The following is a 24,591-nucleotide window of genomic DNA, read 5'->3' on the forward strand; positions in this document are numbered from 1 at the left end:
CACAATTAAGGGAAAATTACATTCTTTTCTGGTACAATACTAACATGTTAACAGTAATACTAGCTATATACCAAAGACACCATAAAATAAAAATTACACTAGTAAAAGTGTTCTGAAGGCATAGAAAACTTGGCAATTTAATTTTTTAGTGTATCTTTCTCTTTTTTTTGTTTGTGTATTAATTTGCCAAACATTTATTAGGAACCTACTATGTGTCAGCACTCTGCTAGAAGCTGGGAATACAAAGATTAATGTGACAGTCCCTGCCCACTGAGGGGCTATTCTCTAGGTGCGTAAGACAGAAACAGAGACAGATAATTATAATACTTTGTACAAAGTATAGTTACCAAAATATTCTGAGGACACAGAGAGAGGCACCTCAATCCTATTGGAAAGATGGAGAGGAGGACAGCTTGGTTGGGGAGAACCTGAGTCTTAATTTCGGAGTAGGTGTTGGCTTGGCAAAGGGTAGGGGTTGAAGATGGGGGAGGGCTGATGTGGATTTTGAAGTATCTGTGGGATTTCCAGGTGGAGCAGTTCATTTCCCATATGGAGACGTGAGTCAGAAGCAGGTGCCTAGGGTAGAGTGAGAGATAGATTTGAGATTTCACCTGAGAAACTATGAAGCAAGAAAAGACACATGAGCTGGGGATGAACATCTGAGAAGGCAGAGGCAGGCTGGCTGAAGAGAGCCTCCAGCAGCAAAAATCAGGATTCCCCAAGGGAACCAAGAAAGTTCAGTCATGGAACCAGGGGGACTAATCCACAGCCATTAGGCCAAATTGGCCGAAAGTTTCATTTTGTTTGGCTCCTGAGGGTTTGTAATATTTTTTAAATAGTTCCCACCTTTTAAGAGTTGAGCGATGCCTCATAAAGTCTGCATTTTTAGCTTCCCATGAAGCACTGGAATATTTGGCTATGTAGGGCCTAGATTCCTCACAGCAGTGCAGGGGCTCCCCTTTTGCCGTGGGGACAGGCTCTCCAGGTCCCCCCACACGCATATCTTAATGTGACCATTTCACTCATTGACACAGCCTGCCTGGTTCCTCTGGGCATTTGCATTTGGGATCTTTCCCTAGAATTTCAAGAACAGTGTGATCTCCAAATGTCCAGTGCAGCAGAGAGTGACTAAGGAATGAGAAAATCTCCCCCCTGCCTTTGAATTGGGAAATTGTGATTCACCTCAGTGACCTGAGGAAGGGAAGATTAGGAAGGTGGTAAGACACAGAAGCAACATCGCAGTTACCATGGATTGAGGAGTGGCCAGGAGGGAAGGAAGAGGGTGGTGAGTATGGAGGAGCCCACAATCTTTTCTACAAAGGGCCATAGAGCAGATCTTTTTGGCTTTGTGAGCCACATGATCTCTGTCACAACTACTCAACTACTTGCTGTTCAGCACAAAAGCAGCTGTAGGCAATATATAAACAAATAAGCATGGCTATATTCCAGTCAAATTTTATTCACAAAGAGAGGCTTCCTGTGGACCCTAGCTTGCCAAACCCCAGATGGGGTACACTGGATCAGGGGGTAGGACTGAGAGGAAAGCCGACAGTTCTGTAGACACAGGGAGGGGTCAGCAGAGAGGGAGACGGAGAAGGTAAAGAAAAACAAGGGAGAGATTGGTGAGGCCACTTCCAGAGGGAGGAGGGAGATGGAGCAAGGCCCTCGGTGATGGTGGGGGGAGGAAGACCTTGCCCGCCAAGGCAACAGCTGAGCAGAGGTGGAGAACAAGTTTGTAGCGTGCACGAGTGAAATGAGGTAGCATGTTGACTGTGCTGCTGCTGATGCCAGTTTGGTGGAAAAAGTAAGAAGTGAAGCAATCAACTGAGAGCCACTGAGAAGGTGGGATGAAACTGGTCAAAAACAAATAGAAAGGTTGACAAACACTGCTGAGGGCTCAGCTGAGGTTGGAAACTAGAAATGATTGTGTTGTCGCATTGTGCCATCCTGCATGGCAGCAGCAATGCCAGAGCTTAGAATCAGAGGAGGTAGCTTGTAGCGTTGATTGAGGGTTTAGACTTTTCTGGTGAGATAGTAATTCAGAGCAAAGGAGCCTGGGCTGCATAGTGGCAGATGAGGCCAACAGGTCCTGCTAGACTGTGAGGAGAGAACGGGTTGAGGAATTAGAGGGTTTTTTGTGAACAGATGCAGTGAGTATGAAGGTAGAGCAGAAAGTGTGTAGGAGGTGATCTGAGAACAGATGACTGGAGTTTAGAATTTCTGAGTTGGAGCACTTCCAGGATATTAAGATCCCGGACAAGCTCCTTGGATTAGGGGACTGAAATGCAGTGAAGCAAAGGACAATCAGGAATTGGGAAGTAAAATTGCTCACTGGCTATCTTCATAGAGGCTGAAATCTCTCAAGATTTGGAGTGGAGGGGGTTTCACTCAGTGATTCAGAGTGATTCAAAGGCAGTAGATGACGGACAGCGATGAAGAGGAGTGGGAGGACATGTATCTGGATGGTGTGGATGTTGAAAAGAGGCAGGAGCAATGCACTCCTTCCAGGCTTGCAGACGCCTGCCTGGTAGCCCTGCGGAGCCAGCGCGCCTCCGTTGCCAAGGAGACCAGTTCATTGCTATCTCCACAGACAAGGCAGGCTGGGACCTATTGTTCAAGATACGGAGGAGTGTGCTGTTCACATGCTGACCCTCTCCTGAGTCCACACAAGTCCCGCTGTGAGCTTTCTCTCACCCCTCTACGACATAGTCCTGTCAGTAGAGAATATGTCGGCCTTCCTGGCATGCCTGCTTCTTTTATTTTTATTTTTATTTTTATATTTTTTGCGGTACGCGGGCCTCTCACTGTTGTGGCCTCTCCCGTTGCGGAGCACAGGCTCCGGACGCGCAGGCTCAGCGGCCATGGCTCACGGGCCCAGCCGCTCTGCGGCATGTGGGATCTTCCCGGACCGGGGCACGAACCCGTGTCCCCTGCATCAGCAGGAGGACTCTCAACCACTGCGCCACCAGGGAAGCCCATGGCTGCTTCTTTCTGCCTGTCTCTGATTCTGTTCAAGCTGTAGCTCCAGCCAATAATGGATGTCCTCTCCCCTCTCTCTCCCACCAGCAAGTAGACAGGTGATCACAATGTCTCTCCAAATGTGTCCAGAGAGAAGAGCCAGGAGTCTTCTTAAATGACAGCGCCACCTCCTGTAGGGGCTATCCTATCTGGGCTGTGGCAGAATCCACTTGGAATCTCATGTCAGGGATGGTGCGAGTTGTGGACAGCTAGTGACCACTCTTCTCCCAGCTCCATCCTAAGACAGGCCTCCCCAGGTGGGAGGTTCAGAGAAGCTTCCAAAGAGAACTAGAATAATGGGTCTAATGAAAGAAGACCATAGACGTGCAGCTTGTTTATTAAACTGCACATAGTATAGTTTTCACGGCATTGTTAACCATTCTGTTCAAATTAATAACCTGCCCCCCTTTTTTTCCCAGAAATCGAAGCTTTTTGCTTTTGGCACCAAGTATGAGCCGGCCCTTCTGGTCTAGAGAGAGGGACAAACAGCACACAGGAGTTAAGGCTAAAGATGCCAGCACCCAGGGCTGGGCCATGCCCTTATCCCTGGAGTCTTAGGAATGGAAGCCGAGTCCAAATGCTTCCTCAGCTGTTGTGTCTGGAAGGTGGGCTTCCCTGTCAGCTGTTTAAAGAACAGCTGAAGAAGGAGCCCTGCATGCTTCTGAGGACACCCTCTGCATGTCTTAGGCATGAGTCAGACCCAGAGGTTGGCATTTGTCCCCTCAGTTAAGAGCTAAGGCCCATATCTCTCCAGATAACATCTCTGAAAATAGCCAATCCTGGGCAGGTGGGAGGGGCCAATCAGAGAATGCCAACCCTTCTTAATTCTGTGGGGTGGGAGATCCTGACCCACATCCTGAGGGGACAGATAGCTTTCAGCCTTCAGTTAAGATTGGAAGTGGGGAGAACATTCACCCCTGCTTCTCAGTTTAGAGAGAAGAATCAATCCTCATGGCATTAACATTTTGGAATTATTTATTTGTTTTAACAAGTCTGAAACCTTTTCAGCCAACATACCTCATTTTACTTGCAGGGTGGTTTTTAACATGTCACCTAAACCAAGCTACTTTTCATCTAGTAACCCTTATATAGGTGCTATTATATACTCAGACAAGAGACTAGGACACAATGCTAAGAAGTTGTTTCATTTTCATTTAGTAATGTCTATTCTCTGCAGTTTGGGGGAAAAATGGTACCAGTTTGGTTTTCAACCTAAAGCAGTGATTTGAAAACTTTACATAGGAATCACCTGGAAATTTTTAAAAGTTCTGATGCCCAGGCGTCACCACAGACCAATCACATCAGAATCGATGGAGGTGGTAACCCCGAGTCAAGAGTTTTAGATTTCCCCAGGTGATTGCTATGAACAGCCATGCCAATGTCATGGACCCAAGTGAACACAGGTGTCTCTATTAATTCATTTCATGGTGTATTCATTGCTAAGTTGACTTAGCACTCTGAGGGTTGATTTTATTATCCTGATGATATTTCTGGAACCTAATAAAATCATAGTCACAGGGGGGGCGGGCAGGCACAAGAGCCAGGTGGGAAACAGAGGTTTCATGAACCAGAGAGGAAATTTTGTCAGTCATCAAACCTGAAGGAGCACAGAGCACCTATCAATGTCCGAGGTACTGAGCCCTGAGTCCGGACAGCCGGGTGTAGCAGCAGAAATAGTGGAGCTGGTGTAAGTGGGGAGTGTACCAAGGAAATTTTCTGGAATGATTTTTCTCTGAAACTGGATCTTACAGGCCAGATGTAGTAGGATACTTGGGTGGGCTCACTCTGTTTAAAGGGATAGGAACACAGAGTACAGACTCCCAAATTCTTTAAGTCTCTAAGGTGATGATTCTCAGAATTTTTTTTTCTAGTTGAGAGTTTCGATTATTATCATTTTGTCAAGAAAATAACCACATTCCTTTATCAGATATGTGTTCAGTGCCTTTTCTGTGCTAGGTACACCATCCATTACTAGGGATACAAAGATTAAATAGAATGCAGTATATGCCTGTGAAAATCCATACCCTAGATGAGGAAAGACTGCATAAATCAAAACCTTTTAAATAAGAGGTAGCAAAAAATGATGCTAGATTTGGACAAAGTTCTGTGAGTCTGATGTTAACCCTAATGACATCAACCCTCATTGACTGCATTTTCCTTCTTCCGTTGCTCTACTCTGGACTTTGCATGTTTTGCTTCTAATGTGAATTAAATGCTCTATTGGTTTGTCCTGCTATTATCAGGAGGAGGTAGGATTCTCAGCAGGGGAGACCAGACAGTTTGGGACCCTAAGCTTAAGAGCAGGGAGCAACTTCTCTGGAATCTCATATGTGTCACTGAACCAGATAGAATTCTTCACAGAGGTTAACTTAGGTGGAATTGCTACAGTAAGAAGCTGTTTCTTTTTAAATCTTTTCAAGTTTTCAGCGATGATGCCTGTTTCTACTATACTAGAATTGAGTGAAAATATCTGCTTGACCCACATCTCTGCCCCCAGTGATTATTGTTTAATCTTCTGTTTTGTCACATCTTCTTTCTTGAATAGTGATCTCCAATTTTTGAAATATCTTTTGTCTCTCCCCTCAATGCATTTATTTGCAGTCTCCATGTGAATCCTTGGGCCTCTTCCCTTTTTCTCATTTCCTGACTCCCCCTTGTCCACGTCTTATCTCTTTGCTGGATTATTGCGCACCTTCCCAGCAGGACTTCCCCAGCCACCGCTGTGGAGGATGCTGAGCTGAACTGTAACATGCTTATTAGAGTAGTACTTTATATAAGAAATGATAACTTTTGCTTTTATAATATCCAACAAGACTGAGGCAGAGAAAAAAAGAGTCTAACAAGGCAGATGAGAAGGGAATGATCTGGGTGGAAGGGAGAAAGTACTAAAACATAAAGGGATATAGATGCTCAAAACCAGCATGGCCAACAATAGAGTCTGGTAGGTCAGTGATACTCACCAGGAATATTCAAGACTTAAAGAGGTGGCAGATTTGCTAAGCAATTACACACCAAGACCAGACAGACCCAGGGAGCCAGAAGACTAAATTAAATTATCAAACACAAGGGGCTTCCCTGGTGGCTCAGTGGTTGGGGGTATGCCTGCCGAGGCAGGGGACACTGGTACGTGCCCCGGTCTGGGAAGATCCCACATGCCGTGGAGTGGCCGGGCCCGTGAGCCATGGCCGCTGAGCCTGCGCGTCTGGAGCCTGTGCTCCGCAGCGAGAGAGGCCGCAACAGTGAGAGGCCCGCGTATCGCAAAAAAAAAAAAATTATCAAACACAAGACACTGAGCAAGCTGAGCTACTTATACACAGCATTTGTATTTGGAATAAATAAACTGCGATTGTTATTCCTTCCTCCCAGGCTTCCAGCCTAGGGGCAGAGTCAGGATGAAATGAACACAACAGTTTACACATCCACATTCTGGTTTACATGACTCAAAAAGGCAGAGGCTTATTTATTCCCAGGGTGGCTCAGCCCTATTCCTCCTGACCTTATCTGTGTACAATTTGTACATGGAGAAAGGGACCACCTTCCACCCGATCTCTGAGGACAGGAACTTAAGCATTATCCTGCATCTCCCTCATCTGTTAGACAGCAAGTCCACATGGCTGCCTTCCCTCTTCTAACTTAGCACGTGCGCCAGTCCCTCCACCCAAGTCCACTGGACTTGGCTGCCAGAGTCACGCCTCCAACCAGCACACCTGATTGGGCCACCTCCTGCTTTAAACCTATGCCGCCCCTGATGTCTCCAGGGTGAAGTGTAGCGCTCTCAGCCCTGCTTCCTAGAACCTCTGGAGTCTGACCCCATCACATCTGCTTCTACTGCCGATCTCCACAGACCAGAGCTCTAGTAGATGAGTTTTTTCCAGAACTTACCAGGACTTTCCATGCTGCACTGTCATTATCCATGCTTGGAATGTCCCTCTCTTATATGTCTGACTAGGAAACTGGTAGTCATTCAGTGGCAGTGCAATGCTTCCCAAGTGAGACTGGTCATGCAAATCATCTCGGGGCTGCTTTTAACACACACACACACACACACACACACACACACACACACACACTTTGGATCCCTGGGCCATGCTTTAGTGCTGTGGATTCCTAATATATGGAAGTGTATTTGAGTTATTCTAAAGATGAGAACCACCAAAGTACATAGTATTTTTATTTATAGGCTTTTGATTTGAAGGTCCATTTTTGGCCTCACCTAAAATTGATATGCATTCATATTTTTGAGTGACAAATGCTAGTAATAGTAAAACATTTTTTAAAAAATTTATAAGCAGTTCTGTATGAATTGAAACCTTCCCCATATCACCTCAAGCTCTGTGAGGTTAGAATGGTGGGAGACCTCTGAGGGGAGGAGGGAAGCTTCTGACCCTGGTCCTCACAGCTAGAGAGATGGGCTGGGCAGCCCGTGGTCTCCCTGGCCTCAGGGCAGAGGGCTCAGTTCTATTTCTTAGTTCACGGCATGTTATCATTATATGTCCATGCAAGGCTCTTCTCTTGTTTTATTTATCTATTCCCTGTTTTTCCCTAATTTCTTTTTAAAAAAATTTTATTGGAGGTTAGTTGATTTATAATATTGTGTTAGTTTCAGGTGTATTGCAAAGTGAATCTGTTATGCATATACATATATTCACTCTTTTTTAGATTCTTTCCCATATAGGCCATTACAGACTATTGAGTAGAGTTCCCTGTGCTATACAGTAGGTCCTTATTAGTTATCTATTGATATTTTATATATAGTAGTGTGTTTATGTCAATCCCAATCTTCCAATTTATCCCTCCCCCCTCTTACCCTCTGGTAACCATAAGTTTGTTTTCTATATCTGTAACTCTATTTCTGTTCTAATTTTCTTTTATTTAACCATTCTAAAGTATTTAATGTCTATTTTTTGTGTGCCTCTTTGCGCTACGTGTATTGTTTGTGTGCAAAAGTTTGACTTATGTAAATTTATTCAAATGGTCTTGTTATCTGTCTCATCTTGTTTTTTATGCCTGGTATACCATTTTGGAAGGGATGGGAAATCATGGAGCCCTGCAATGGACATTTATCACATTAATGAAATACCCACTATGCGCAGCTCTAATAAGGAGAGGGACAATATGGTGATGTGGCTAAGAGCACTGGCTCTGGGTTCTGAATGCCGGGGTCCAAATCCTAGCTTCTCCACTTATTAACTTCATGGTCTTAGGTAGGGTCCTTAATCTCTCTGCTTTTAATAACTCGTAAAGTGGGGACACTTCAGCACACCTCAAAGGTTGTTGTGAGGGTTAAATGTGATAAGCGTATCTAGGCTCTTCCTCTTATTGGAGAAAAATCACACTACAGATTTTACTGCAAACTGTTGATGACGTCTACTCCCTTCTGGATCCTCAGTGATGCCCAGTGGCCCCTTTAGCTGTAATTAAATCCTTTTCAGCGGTTCCTTACTGGGTTTCCTGGATTCTCAAATCCCTTTATCCCCAAGCAGGCTCACATTCAGCAACCTTGCCTCGTTTTTTGTGGGGTTTTTTGCCTCTTATTTTTTAAAGCTTGAGTCCTCCACCTACACTAGAGGGTCAAGGTTCCTGCCCTTGGGGAAATAACATCCTAAAAGGGGATACAGGCAATAAACAAGTCAACAACCCATATGGAAAATGTTTTTACCTAGCCAGAAATGCTTTGAAGATAACATAATAGGGAAACTTTCATTTGGGTGGAAAGGAAAGGCCTTTCTGAGGAGTTGACGTTGAAGCTGAGACAAGGCTGTCGTGTGAAGATCAACGAGCAACAAAATCTAGACAGAGAGAAAAATCTGTGCAGCAGCCCTGAGGGGAGAAGGAGCTTAATGTGAGTGAAGAGCAGAAGGTCAGCTGCCAGCTATGCTGAAATCCAGTAAGCAGGGGGGAACATAGCAGGAGATCAGGCCAGAGCAGCCCAGTCCAGTAGAATTTACTGTGATGAAGGCCATGTTCTACCTCTGTGCTGTACACGATGGTAATCACTGGCCACATGTGGCTATTTAAATTTAAGATAATATAAATTAAATAAAACCTAAAATTCAGTTTTTCAATCACATTAGTCACATCTGGCTCTATGAATATAAATATGTGTACAAATTGTTAAAGAAATACTAAAGAATTTTTTTTTTTTTTTTTTTTTACTATTACCAGCATTTCAAATGCTCAGTAGCCACATGTGGCTGGTGGCTACCACATTGGACTGTATAGGGTCAGAGAGGAAGCGGGAACAGATCAGTGGGGCTTTGCCCACCAAGGTGAGTTGTTTTGATTATTTGCTAAGTATGGTGAGAAGCCTCTGGAGGGTTTGACAAAGAGACTACTGTGATTGATTTATATGTTAAAAAATCTCTGGGGCAGCTGGGAAGAGGGCAGGGGTAGGGAGGCACCTGGAGAGGCAAGAGAGGAAAGAAGTTACAGCTATTGCCTTTGCCTGGGGAAGAGAGATGAGGGTAGCTTGGACTGGTGTGGCAGCAGTGGAGCAAAGAGGTGGATAGATTCCAGATTTATTTTGGTGGTCGGTCCAATACGAGTAATTGATGACTCAGATGTGAGATGCGAAGGAAAGAAACAAATATTGACTCCTAGGTTTTTTGGGTTTTTTTTTGCGGTACGCGGGCCTCTCACTGTTGTGGCCTCTCCCGTTGCGGATCACAGGCTCCGGACGCGCAGGCTCAGCGGCCATGGCTCGTGGGCCCAGCCGCTCCGCGGCATGTGGGATCCTCCCAGACCTGGGGCACGAACCCATGTCCCCTGCATCAGCAGGCGGACTCTCAACCACTGCGCCACCAGGGAAGCCCCCGACTCCTAGGTTTTTGATCTGAGCAAAATTATTCCTTTACATGTACTAATGCCATTAATTAGGCTCTTCCCATTTTTAAGGTGGATGACATTCCCTTTCTCTCTTCCAACTATGGATCTATTTTAATGACTAAACTTACAGTATAAGGATTGTTTGATGTGGCTGGAGGGTCTGCCTCTCCCATCACACTTCCACTGACATTGCTGTTTTCCAGGTCACCATTGACTTTCTCATCGTCAAATAAAATGGCTAATTCTCAGTTCCAGTCCTGACTAATGTCTGCAATATGTGCAGCTGTTGATCTAATTCCTTCATCCATTGACCCACAGGCCACTCTCTTCTGATCCTCTTCCTGCCTCTAAACCTGTGCCTTCTCGTTGATCTCCTTGCTGCTCCTGCTTGGCCCCCTCCACATGTTGGTGTCCCCAGGCTCAGTCTTGCTTTTTCTCTCTTGCACAACCTGGGTGACCAGCTCCACTCCATGGCCTGCACTTCCCATCTATATTCTGCTGTCTCACAAATCTATAAAGTAGTAGCACCAGCCATTTCTATGAGCCAGGAGCTTGGCTAATTGAGTTAAACATGTTGTCTCATTCAATCCTTCCCTGAACTCTGTGGGTAGGTATGATTATTCTAATTGTCAGATGAGGGAGCAAAGGCTCTGGAAGGTGTATGAACTTACCCAAGCTCAAAGAATTAAAAGTGGAGAGCTTGGATTTAAAACCAGGCCCATGCGGCTCCTCAGCTGTTGTTATAACCAGTGCTTCCTACTGTCCATAGCCCCAGCTCAGACCTCACATTTCCAGATCTATACTTCGAGCCACTGAGTGAAACACACATGCATGGAGCTCGCACATCTGAAAACAGGCATAAAAACAAACTTATCACCTGCTCCTTACCTTCTATGAATCCCACAAAACAAACAAATAATAACAAACTGAAATATCTCCTCCCCCTGTGTTCCTTATTTGGCCTCACGGTACAACTAATCCAGTTTCCAAAACTAGAAACATCTTCATCTTTTAATACTTCTCTGCCTTCCTACATTCCATTGATTTCCAAGTCCTACAGGGTGTACTGCACAGGTGCCCTTCACCTAAAGGAACAGGCACTCCTAGAGTTTGAGAACCACTCTAGCCTGCATTAGGATCACCTGGAGGGCTCATTAAACTCCAGATCACTGGGCCCTGTACCCAGAGCTTCTAATTCAGTAGGTTTGGGTTCTAAGGATGTGCAGGTCTAAAAGTTCCCTGGTGATGCTGCTGGTTAGTGGGATATACACAAGTGCCAAGTGCAGCAGAAGCATAGAGGAGGGAAGGATTCATTTTGCCTGGGAATAAGAAGGAAGGCTTTCTAAAGTGTGAAAAACAGTCAACCACCAAATGACTTGGAATGGGGGCTCTTTGTCTCTGCAAAACTGACCCCATTAGCCAGTATCACCATTATCCAGAGTCACATTTCCTTCCAGGCTCATAAATATAGTGTTAACATGCCTTCCCCCTCTTGTGTATCCTTCCCCACTCCTCGGCCTCTGATCTAAACTAGAATCTGTCTAGCAGCATCAGAGTCCATACCCCTTTTCATAGGCCCTTGCAAAAAATGATGAATGACTAGTCTGCTTTCAAACTGCCAGACACACACACACAGGGCATGAGAAGACAGAGAGAAAGCCCAGGAGAGACCTGTGCCTGGCAGCTGCAGCTGCCTCTGTCTCTCCTGTTCTTCAGGACCTCACTCTGTACAATAATTTGCAGAACCCCATTAACTTTGGACCCTGCCTTCTGAGAGGTGTACATCGCCACTCTCCCCCCACACCTGGTCAGATGAGGATGCTTGGCTATGGGCTGGAACTCATCAGAGTAGCACAAGACGGAGGCAAGCCAGCATCATGAGGATCATGTTTATCTTCTCAGTTTCTCATAGCTTCTGTCCCTCCTTCCTCTCACCACATTGCTAGACTTACAAGCAAATGTTTCTTTCCAGAGAATCAAAGCAACAATTTAAAAAATGAATGAGACAACGGAGAAGTGTAATTCACAGGATTTTAATAATTGCACAAAACAACATTGTAATTTAGGTGGTAATGAAACAGGAAAAAATAACTCTATAATGCCACCATTTATTTATTTATTTTTAATATTAATTAATTAATTAATGATTTCAGCTCTGCAGGGTCTTAGTTGCAGCTTTAGTTGCGGCATGTGGACTCTTAGTTGTGACATGCGGGATCTAGTTCCCCGAACAGGGATCAAACCTGGGCCCCCTGCATTGGGAGCCCAGAGTCTTACCCACTGGACCACCAGGGAAGTTCCTATAATCCCACCATTTAACTGTGTCTAACAAAGTAGACATTTTTCAAGAAATGGGGCTTCTAGTCCTTATATCTGCAGATATTTATGGCCAGAGTATTGATTAAAGTTCCTCGGCCCTGGCTGCAGATCTGAGTCACTAGGAAACATGGACATCCAGGCCCTCTGGAGTTGGAGCTCAGGCATATGAACCTCTACTTTCATAACTTTTTATCAGAGTAAACATATCATGTCAATAATGTGAACTTTCATGAACTGAGCAAACTTGGGTAACCAGCACTCAGATCAAGGGTAAGCTGTGACAAAGCGAAAAAGAGGCATGGACATATATACACTACCAAACGTAAGGTAGATAGATAGTGGGAAGCAGCCGCAGAGCACAGGGAGATCAGCTCGGTGCTTTGTGACCGCCGGGAGGGGTGGGATGGGGAGGGTGGGAGGGAGGGAGATGCATGAGGGAAGGGATGTGGGAACAGATGTATATGTATGACTGATTCACTTTGTTATAAAGCAGAAACTAAAAAAAAAAAAAAAAAAAGAAACAAATTACTGCCAGCGGCTCAAGAGAGCCATTTGTACCCCTTTCCAGTTATTACAGCCCAGCCAAAGTTGTCAATATCCTAACATCATGGATTAGTTTGCTTTTGGAATTAAAAAAAAACTAAAATAATATATACTTTTGTGTCTAGCTTCTTTCCCTCAGTGTTGTGCGAGGTTCATCCATATTGTTGCAAATAGTTCTGATTTATTCATTCTCACTGCTGTATAGTATTTCATTCTGTGAATAAACCTCAATTTATTTATCCATTTTACTATTGATGACAGTTAACAACTGATAATTAAGATCTATTAAAATTAAGAACTTCTATTCAACAAAAGTCACCATTAAGAGAATGAGATGGCAAGAAAGATATTCTCAATACATACACATGAAACAAAAGACTTGTACCCTGAATATAATATATATATTAGGTATTAACAAGTAAAAAGCCAACTCAGAAAAAAATACTTGACACATCTCAAAAGAAAATATACAAATGACCAATAAACACGCGCTCAACGTCATGAGTGGTTCAGGATATGGAAATTAAAACAATTACTGAAATGGCTAAAATAAAAAGGACAGAGTACCAAGTGATGGTGAGAATACAGAACAGTGAGGATTCTCACACACTACTGATGTGAGTGTTAATTTGTACAACCACTTTAGGAACTCTTTGGTAGATCTACAAAAGCTGATCACATGCATCTCCTATGATTTAGCAATTTTATTCTCAGATATGCACTCTACAGAGTCAGATATATATGTGCACCAAAAGATAAGTATAAGATGTTCTTTGCAGCACATTTGCCATGGCCCCAAACAGGCAACTTTGTTTAAAATACTCTGCAGGTGGATTTTGAGGACTCATCAGGGCTGAGAACCATGACAATATCAAATGCATTTTTGATAGAATTTTAATTTAAAATTTCATTTTATATGCTGATTTAACAGGAAAATTATAAGACATTACCTTTCTCCTTTGCAAGAAACAAGCTGAAATGATGGAAATGGCTAGAAATTATTTATTTATAAAATATTAAATTTTGGTTGTTTGTTGAAATACTAAATATTTTATACGATATTTTTGTTAGGTGGTAGAATCTTTAAGAAGCCTTTGGCCTTGACGGTGGAATCAACTATGGGAAGGGGTTAAGGTCAGGAAAACATAATAATAATTCTTTAGTAATAAGTCTGTACTGTAATATGATACAACTTGGTCCTCATTTGTATCATGAAATAAAAAAGGAGACTGGAAACGATTTCCCCTCCCAGGAAAGCCACCTGTTCTTCAGGCAGCATCACCAGGATGACCATCTTTTCAGGTCAGTCTCTCACTAGAGAGGCCCCAAGTGGAAGCCAGGCTCTCTGTTGGGTGTTCAATCCTCTAATTATCCCTAGAGGTATTGCTTTTACTGCCATGTGACAGGTACAGGAGTTGAGGCTGAGGGAGGCAACATCACCTGTAGGAAGGTCACACCGCCCCTAGTGACAGAGTCAGATACTCTGGGGAGTGGGTGTTTCTGGTGCCCGCAGTGGAGACATAGGCAACAGGTATTCATCTAGGACTTTTTAAATCACCATGCTAAACACTGGATTATGTCAGGGTGTCTAGGAGGGGTGGAGACCTGAGAGTTGGTTGAAGAGGAAATTGTACTTTTGAGAGTGGGGAGGCTGTTTGCTTTGGAGGATGGCAGCCACAATGTCTGTAGAGTAGAAGGCAAAAGGGCTGATTCACTCTTTCTGGTTGTGGCTGGACTTGACAGGAGAAGAACAATGTACCCAGCTTGAATGGTACTCTGCAAAGTAGGGGTATGCCCTGGAGGTGAAGGTTACAGTCTAGGTGGTGGTGGATAGTCTGCGAAGATGGAGAATCTCTTTGATAAGTAGGAGAGTGGTGGCCAGTACTGTTTGGTGGGGTGGGGGAGGGCATTTCTGGAGACAAGTTAGGGTCCATATGGTGAGGGAGGCTGGGCATGTTGCTGGAAATGGGCCTCTAGTCAGAGTTTCCAGGGGCATTTGGGAAGAGGAGTGGGGTGGCACTTCTGGGCTGCCCAGACCTATTCTTGCCCAGGAGGTAGACATCAAGGGTAGTGTTGAGGTGAAGAGACTGGGTCAGGACTATGAATCGATAACAGCGGCCTTGGCTGCAGGCTGTACATTTACTTGTGCTGGTAAGTCCCTCTCAACTCCCTATCCCACTCCAGTAATACTCCCCGGACTGCTTTAGCATCTCCTGGTTCTCAGGTAGATGCTCCAGGGAAGATGTGTCTTTCTCCTTGCTGCCCTGTGGCCTGATGACAGACGTCTAATCTTCATTTGGCTTGGTATACAAGGCCATCAAGGTGCTACTGGAGCCAGGTGCTAAGGATCTGATCTCAACTGAGGTATGAAGCTCTGGAGGGCAACCCCCAAATCATGGCCAGTTACGACCATTTATCAGACACTTGCCCTGTGCTGGGCATTGTAATCTATGTTTTACAGGGCACTTCCCCTCCCCCACTACACCTCACAACAGTTTCTCAGTGTGAATATTTTGATTTCATTTAACAGTTGAGATGCTTAGGCTAAGAAAGGGAAAGATTTGCCTGAGGTCCCAAAACTTGTAAATAGCAGAGGCTGGGTTTAACTTGGTTTGTGTGATTCTAAAAACGGTGTCCTCTCTAACATATAAGTTGGGCTGGAAGGGTCAGGCTGGAGAAAAGTGTATAAGTGTGTGGTCTACACACCAGGCCTGGGAGCTGGGTGGTTGGAATGAGTGAATGGAAGATCTCAGATTCTGCACTCCTTGAGGGTGATATTGTCCACAAGGGGGCGGCAAAAAACACAGGTATTAACAATGTTTTGTGTCCCTACAAAGGGCAAGAGTATGTGTGGTGTTAACATTTCATGGGGGAGGGGGGTGCAATCAGAAAAAAAAGTCTAGGGACTTCCCTGGTGGCGCAGTGGTTAAGAATCTGCCTGCCAACGTAGGGAACACGGGTTCGAGCCCTGGTCCGGGAAGATCCTACATGCCGCGGAGCAACTAAGCCCGTGTGCCACAACTACTGAGCCTGCGCTCTAGAGCCCGTGAGCCCCAACTACTGAAGCCAGTGTGCCTAGAGTCCGTGCTCCATAACAAAAGAAGCCACCGCAATGAGAAGCCCATGCACCGCAAAGAAGAGTAGCCCCTGCTCACCACAACTAGAGAAGGCCTGCGCACAGCAACGAAGACCCAACGCAGCCCAAAATAAATAAATAAATTGATTTTTAAAAAGTCTAACAATGCTCCTTAGGGAGGTGATAATAATTAAAAGGTTGAGAAACACTGTTCTAGATGCATATGAGAGAGGAGGGTATTGTGATTAGGTTTTAACCTGTCCCTCTGAAGATCCAGTCTCCAATGGGACATAGCGGGGCTGAATTTTGCTTAATTTTACCTGGAAGGAAGCCTTACTGTACAGTGGGAAGAAATATAGTGTCTCCCGTAGTGGACATCATTATTCTGTCATTCTTTTGTCCACAGATTCTGTCCTGAGCTGGCTGGCTGCAGAGCTATTGGTGGGTCTAGGAGGCTGAGAAACTGGAGGGCTGGTAGAGGGTGAAAAATATGATTTCAAGCATTTATGAGCAAGGGTGATCTGGGTAGAGGGGAGCAATGATTTACCCTCCCAGGCTTTGGCTACTCAGAGTGTGGTGCTCAGGCGGCAGCATCAGCACCACATGGGGAGCTTGTTAGAAATGTAGCATCTTAGGCCCCACCCAGCCCTACTGGGGTCAGAAAGTAAAGTTCACAAGCCTCTCGGGTGATTTGTGTGCACATTAGATTTTTGAGAAGTACAGCTGTAGTCCAGTGGGTCTCAGCCTTGGCTACACATTAGAATCACCTGGAGAGATGAAACGCTGTAAGACCCTCAGGCCCCACTCGGGACTACTTGGATTAGGCGCTGGTTCCAGGAGGCTCCTTGTGGGCATTTGTTTTATGCTGAGCAACCTGATTTATGGTTTGAATAGATCACTCTGCTGCTTTGAAGGGTAATTTGTGAGAGTGTGTGTGGAAGGGTGGCAAGACCAGGAATGGCTGCAGGAAAACCAGGGACACCTTCCATATTTGCTCCATCAAGCGGAGCAAAACTGGGTCAGTGTTTTCTTTACTCATACCTCTGGGCTTTCCTTCAAGGTAGGAAAGAGTTCCCACTTTCATCCCCCACACTATGATCTCACATCCTCAGCTGTACTCTCTGTGATGCTCAGGAGTGTCAGGAGTAATTTACATTGTAAGAGGACCACTTGGCAGCAGCATGTCAAGAATAGATTCTCCAGGAACAAGGGAGGAAGTAAAGAGGCTGTTAAAGTGGCTTTTCTAGGAGAGACATGCCAGGGGCTTCAAGGAGGGGGTAGCAGAAGTGGGAGAGATGGGAAGAGTTGGGTTTAGGATTGATTTTTGGATTGCAGTTGCCGATGAATTGGATTTGGTAAGTGAAAAAGGATCACTTGACATTTTTACTTTAAACACAAATTTTAGTTTGTTACTATGTTTAATTATATTCTATTTTTAATCCAGATTACTTTCTCCCTCTTGCAGTTATGTAATGTTTGGGATAATTAAACTTTCAGAGTTCTAGGGGTGCCTGAACATTGTCCACACACCGCTCTTCAGTCTGTGCTGTGACTCTGATTTATCATATATGCCAATCCCAAGCTTAATGTTTAGCCCTGGTCCTCCTGAATCACTGCAAATTGTGATGATGTTGACCCACTTTCTGCTTGTTGGAACTCAGTGGTCACAGGTCTCTTGGGAAAAGCAGGATTTATTAACCTTAGCACTCTTGACATTTTGGGCTACATAATTCTTTGTCACTGGGGGACTGTCCTGTACATTGTAAGATGTTTAGTAGCATCCCTAGCCTCTACCCTGTTGTGGCGATCCAAAAATGTCTCCAGACATTGACAGCTACCCTTCAGAGGGTAAAATTGCCCTAAGTTGAAGACTACTCTTCAACTTAGAAGAAGTTGGAAGGAAGACTTAGAGTGTACATTTTTCGTTGCCTAGTAGGAGTGTTCCTTGAGGAGACCCTGTCTTCCTTTCTTTCAAGGGGCTTTGGGCCCATGAACTGGCTTAAGTCTGGCAATTGGTTGAGGGTCCACAATTCTTTATTGTTGAATCAGGTATGACTTCTTTTCGCCACACTACTTATACTAATCAAATTGGACATTAGTAAGGTGATCACCTATTTCAGTTCTAGGGACATCACGATCAACTATCGAAAGTCAAAGGTCTCCATGGGTCAGACTCTTCTGTTGACTTTCAGCTCTGCTGCCCATTGTGGTAACCATATCTTCCTTGTCTTCTGTGATTAAATGCTACCAATTGGCTCCTGCCAGGCCAGTATCTCATTCTCCCCATTGAATTCAGAGACCCCAGTTTGATGGCAGCATTTCCTCCTCTCATCTCTTAACCTTTAGAGAACAGCCACCATAACGCTCTTTATGGAAGCTGGGCTTCCTTCCCCAATGCATTTCTCAAAGCCTTAGTGGAAGGTATATCTGCTGGACCATTCTGGGAGACATAGTTAGAGGTATCTGAACAAGTATTGCATAATAAATCCACTTAAGCATGTCATTTTTCCAAAGCCTTTGGATCCCTTCATCAGTATACCAAGAAGCTTATGAAACTGCAAGTTCATTTAGTGTAAAGTACCTTTAACTCCAGGTTTAGGGTCATTTGCAGCCCCTCGAGCTAACACACTGATTTCAGAGTCTCTGCTTTGTGCACTTAAAGAAACTAATTTCGGAGGGTCCAACAATATATTTCTTCTTCCCTGGTCCAATACAATTTAAGATCCATTCCCTTGCACATTACTGAGGTTCTGTCAATGTGTACTGACAAAATACTGCAGTTCTCGAGGTGTGTATTGACCTCCTTATGAGTCACACTTCATAGCTTACCTCCTGGGGCTTGCTGGGACTGGAGGATCAGTAGAATTTAGGGGTTCAAGGTCCCCAGCGTCATGGGAATCTGCTCCCATATTCCAATCGCAAATTTTAATTCGTATTCCTTCTCAATCTGTGTCCTAACCTTAACATAAGAAACGCTGCAAAGTGGAGAATTCAACTTGTGTTGTAATTCAGCCACCCAAAGGATTAAATTCATGTTTGGTTTTCAGAAATCTTGGTCTGTGGTCCAGGATATCCTTATCTTTCAGGACAGTTATAAATCCTTAAGCTCATCAGTTTCTTTTCCCCCCCAAATTCTTCAATGCACTTAGAAACACTCATTCACTCCCAAACATTTTTTATTTTCACTAAAATCTTCCTTGATAGCAGTTAGTTCACTCAAATCCTTGCCTTCTGTTGACACTTGATTACAGATGTCTCCAGGTGATACTTCAACTAAATCTTTTGCATGTCATAAACTACCACTGTCTCCTTTAGTCGTCTCTTTAACTGTATCAGGAAATCAGCTCCAGATAACTCAGAGCTAATTTAGAGAACCATCCCTAAGTTTCTGTTCCCTGGAATCACTTTTAGTTTCAATTTCTATATCAGTCAGCATTCAATCAGGGGAAAAAAACCACTGTGAATAATGTGGAATATGGGATTTATTATAGGATTTAGACCTTACACAATTGTGGGAGGAGATAGAGAAGTCTCTGGAAAGCTGGTGCCTCTCTGTCTAGTGGAGGCCTGAGGCCACTGAAGTCAGTAGGTCCAGGAGTTGAGAAGAAAAACTGAACGTGAAGCAGGGGAGACTGGGGACAAATTGGGATTACATCTATCAGTGCCTCCAACTTAATGTCGCAGGTGACCTCCCCCCAGTACCTGATCCAGGACGCGGAGAGGACAGAAGAGGAGACTTGGAGGGAGCTGGAGAAGCTCCGGGCCCAGCTGCTGCCCTGCTCCAAGGAGGTGAACCAACAAGTCAAACTGTAACAACGTAAGTGAACTGCCGCAGGGCACCCTGTACTGACGTTTAGACTTTAATGGCTGCCGCTTTGTTTTGGAGAGTGAAATTTCCTGCAAACTTCTCTTATGTCAAAATGTAACCCACAGGAATTCTTGGAAGTAAAGCTCCAATTTAGCTAAATTAACGAAGTAGAAAGCCACCATAGAATGGGGTTGAATTTGGAATTGATTTTGGAAATAGAGCTAACAGCAGTTGTCGATGGATTGGATTGTTTAGATGAGTGACAGACGAGTACTTGCACATTTTCTTGTTTGGACAATTTTCTTTAACTTGAAATTTTGATTCCTTTTTTTGAGTAAAACAGGCTCTTTACTCTTGATAAGGTTATTTCTTTTTTTTAACTTTTTATTATTTTTACTGGAGTATAGTTGATGTATAATATTAAGTAACAGGTATACAGCATAGTAAATCACAAGGATTACTTTTTTTCTTGCATCTGTAGTGGAAACTTTAGCAGTAGACATTAATTGCTCCAGGTACGTCAAATAGATGCATCATTTTTTTGGCAATGTCAATGCTCTCATTTTTAATACAGATTATGCTCTCATTTTAAGTTATGCTCTCATTTTTAATCCAGATTATGTTCTCTCTTGTAATTATATAATGGTTTTGATAATTCACCTTTCATAGCTCTAGGAGTGCTTGAATACTGCCCCAGTGGGTTGCCATTATCCTCACGTCACTCTTCAGGGCATTATGGTTTCCTTATTAATTCAAGATTAATGATTGGTCCATAGCTTCAAGAATTGGACCCACCTTCTGCTTGTTGAAGCTCTTTCCTCCAGTGACAGCCAGGTCACCCTCTTTTCCTGATTTCCTTCTTGTCTTCTCAGCCTTTTTTGCCTGCACTTCCTTTGGTTGTTTCTCTAGTGTGGCATCCCCAGGGCCCTGCCTTTCATTTTTCTCTCTTTTGCTCTCCAAGAAAGATAAATTTCACTATATCAGGAGATGGTACCACTTACCCTGGAGGCTTTCAATCTACATAACAGCACCTGCTATTTGTCGAGCAGCTATTATATGCCATGTGAGTTACTAATATATATAGTCTTTAATTTTAAAAAACCCTGCAGTCTTTTGTAAGAAACCCTTGTTGTGGGTATTAATTATCCCAATTTTCCCAATGGGGAAACTAAGGCTCAGTAAAGTTCAGGATTTTGCTCAAGCCAGTTAGTAAGTGGATTTGAACCAAGGTCTGTCTGACTTGTAAGCTATTGTCATAACAACTATGATTTACTGCTGCCTAAAGATCCATCTCAGATCTTCTCATTATCAGACTTTAATATCCGGTGGCATGCAGGAGAGACAGTACATGAATGTACCCTATCATTTCAAACTTAGTACATATAGATCCATTCAATCTCACCAACCATTCCACCAATTCCAACCCCCAACCCCATCTAAAAAGCACACACCTCCTCTGGTATTCCTTATTCTTTTCGAGGTAACAGTCTCCAAAAGTTTCTGAATCTTGAAACATCTTGGGCCCTCCATCTCCTGCACTGCCCATACCTGGTTGCTTACCAAGTCCTCCAATGTTGGGGTCAGAGGTATCTCTGCATCACTGTGGCTCCAATGTCATTTTCCACTTCCTTCCTGAACTCTTGCCACTGTTCTTCCCATTTCACAACTGGCTCTCTATACTGCTGCCAAAATTATCTTCTGAAAAAAAAATCAATCCGGTCCTGTCAGTTTGCTTTAAAACTTTTGACTCCATTTTGCCTACAAAATAAATATGAATCTCCTTGGTATGCTGCCCAAGGCCCTTGATGATTGGCCTGGCCTATCTTGCAGTCAACTATTTTTCACACATACAAGTGATTACTTTTCAGATGGATTATAGATGCCATATAGATGCAGAAAATATAAACATTTCCAAACTCGACTGAATTCATTTTGACTTTTTATCATTTTGACTATTTTCTCAATCAATGGATACTTTAAAAAGCACAACTATTATCAGGTGGAGATGGATTTTTATATTTGGTAGGAACTGTATTCTCATATTATAAATATTGGGAAACCAACTAGATTAGATTCTCATGAAATATGTCATCCAGGTTTCAGAGTTTATTTCAAGAAACTTTCTTAGCCAAAGTTAGTAGAAGGATATGGACTCTAAGTTCAAGGGTGTACTTGGACTGATAAATTTGGTTTTCTATGTATATTGGGGGGAGTAGAAGGGGGAAATTGTAAGGTAGGATGGTGGAGGTAGGATGGCGTAGGAATACAAGCTCTAAGGCCTACAAAAAGCTGGGAATGATTTTATCTTCATTCTCAATAATTCAAATAAAAATTTTAAATGCCCTAGCTTTTTAAAATGACTCCAAAAGGGGAATAAAAGCAGAGTTGGGAAAGGACATGATTTAGTAATATAGAAATGTCATACTGTGAAACTCTGTCTTCTATTACAGTCTGTGATAAAAGGGAGGATGAAAACTATTTCCATCCTAATGAAGCTATGGTTCTTCAGCACCATCCCCAAGACACTGTCTTGTGTGGTCAGTCTCCCACTGGTGAGGCAGTGTGTGGAGAGAGTGGGCTGTGGGTTCAGACGGGTTTGAGTTCCAATCCTAGGCATTCTCTCTGACCTTAAACAAATCAAAGCTCTGAGACTCTCTTTTTTGTTCTTCAAATGGGAATAAAATAGACAATTCAAAGTAATGGCGAGGTTTCTATGAAGTAAGGTTGATCTGCAGGGAATTTATTCAGGTTCATTTGCTTTCCCCAGTGCCATGCTTCCAGATATCTTCTATTTGTTTAGTGCTTCAATCTCTGGGTGTCCTTGGAGCTGATTCAGTCCAGTTGGTGGACAGATATGGAAACTCAAGAGGTCTTATAGGTTATCTGCAGCTGTATGACCAGGTTCCTACCTGGTGTTTCTTCCCCTTCATTGATTTTATTCCAAGTGATGAAGAAACCAGATGACAGTGAAATAATATGGAGATAGAAAATTGGCTTGGAGGTAGCAAATATTCAAGAGCCTACTTAATGTCAGTGCTGTGCCGGGAGTTGGTGGACAAAGCAACCCATTTACCTGAGGTGCTCACAGCCTGGCAGCAGTGACACAGACGTAACCCAAGATCTACAGGACAGATTAGACTGGAGTAACCATAAGTGAAGTGCCAAATGCTGCAGACCCAGAGGAAGGAGGGATGCATTCTGCCTGGGGACAAAGTAGAATTGCATCTAGAGTCTGGGGCACTGTGTGTGTACTTGTGGGGAGGACAGTCTACCAGCTCACCATTCATTAATGCAACACAAATCTGCGGAGCAACAAATCTGTGCCAGCTAACCACTGCATCCTGCTACCAGATATGAGAATAGGAGAAGAGAGAACCTACCGATAATGTACAGTCACGGAGTGGGGACAGGAATAAGATGCAGGGGAACATAACAATGCTAGGCAATATTTTTCTCTAAAAGAGATGTGAACAGAAGCAGAAGCAGCATTATATACAGTGCAGCAAACCAGGCAACCTCTGAATGGCTGGGAGGGGCTTGTTATTCTCTGCGGAAACCCCTCTTACTTGGTCACACTTCTTTTCTGACAGCCAGGTGCATAAATACAGCTTTACCCCTCACCCTCTCCCTTTTCTCTGCTCCTTGCTTCTATTCTATACACAGCTCCCTCCTACCCATCCCCCTTTTCCTCTGGACTGCTGGTCTGAGGTAGCATCTGCCTAGAGCAGCAGGGGCTCCACCCCTTTGAAGCCCTGCTGGAACCCTGCAGGAGTTGGGTAACTTGCAGTCTGAATTAATGTATCCAGACAAGCAGAATGCGGAGGTGCCGGGGGCGGGGGTGTGGGGGAAACAGAGAGCAGGCTGAGAACAGCTGAGGGCTGCCTGCAGCCCCCGTGGTGCAAGTCTGCATCTATTTCTACATCACATCTCTCTGTACAGTTTTGAGTTATCTATAATCAGAGAGTAAGTCAGTGGTGTTCAAGCTTGGTTGGTCATCAGAATCTCCAAGGGGGCTTTTAAAAGATGCAATCATCCAGGCCACACAGAGACCCATAGAAGTGGAATTCTTTCTTGGAGATCCAGTGTGAGAGCATCTTACAAAGCTGTACAGGGGTTACTTATGATGTGCATTTAGAGCTGAGAATCATAGGAATTAATTCAATTTTCTATAGACTTCTCATGAAAAGTTATTTTTGTGAGCTACCATTAGGGGAAGCTGACAAACCAGCTCCTTTCACATATGGAAGAGTGAAGCTCAAAGATTGTAAATGGCTAAGAAAATTGAAATTTCAAAATATAAAAACTTTAAGTAGTTTTTAATATTTCCTGTCTTAAGTTTGTTGCAGACTTATGGGAGTAGTTGGGAAGTCTTCTGCTTAGGTTCTCCAGTCTGAAAGGGTTTGCAGGCTATCCTGGCCCAGGTGTAAGATGTCTTTTTTTACAAAAATAATTGTGGTGGTGCCTGGATGTCAAATATTAACTTTCATCCCACAATGATAATAACAATGGCTGACTTTTTTTTTTTCGGCCATGCCATGCAGCTTGTGGGATCTCAGTTCCCTGATTGCGGACTGAACCCAGGCCATGGCAGTGGAAGCCCAGAATCCTTACCACTAGGCCACCAGGGAACTCCCTAATGGCTGACATTTTAAAAGCTCCTACTGTGTGCCAGATGCTCTGCTAGATCTCACTAATTCTCTGATTACTTCTAAACCCACAGCAGTCCTGGAAAGTTGTTAGATGGCTTCCACCTGACAGGTGAAGGAACTGAGGTTTAATGTCACCCAGCTTGTAAGTGATAAAGCCAGGATTCTAAAATGTATAGCTCTGATTCCAGAGTCCAGAATCTCAGAATGAGAGCTTATGAGAGAACAAAGCTGGATGGAGAGCACTGACCAAACAGGAGGCAAAATCCAGAATGCTTGTGTATGTAGATCAAATATGGCTGGTACTAAGGAGGCTGGAGCAGGGGACATGATGACTGAGACAAGATATGGTTATA

At 43.8% G+C, this 24,591-nt stretch overlaps 1 long non-coding RNA gene across 1 annotated transcript in view; it reads left to right on the forward strand.

Annotated features, from left to right (window-relative positions):
• The window catches only part of LOC309810683, a 111,427-nt gene that overhangs the window by 51,795 nt on the left and 35,041 nt on the right, over positions 1-24,591 (forward strand). The window contains exon 3 of the long non-coding RNA XR_014295042.1: positions 19,466-19,598. This is a non-coding gene — a long non-coding RNA (uncharacterized lncRNA). The remainder of the gene's footprint in view (positions 1-19,465; positions 19,599-24,591) is intronic.

This window comes from Mesoplodon mirus (assembly GCF_964341445.2).
Source record: "Mesoplodon mirus genome assembly, chromosome: 9".
In the NCBI taxonomy this organism is placed as follows: domain Eukaryota; kingdom Metazoa; phylum Chordata; class Mammalia; order Artiodactyla; family Ziphiidae; genus Mesoplodon; species Mesoplodon mirus.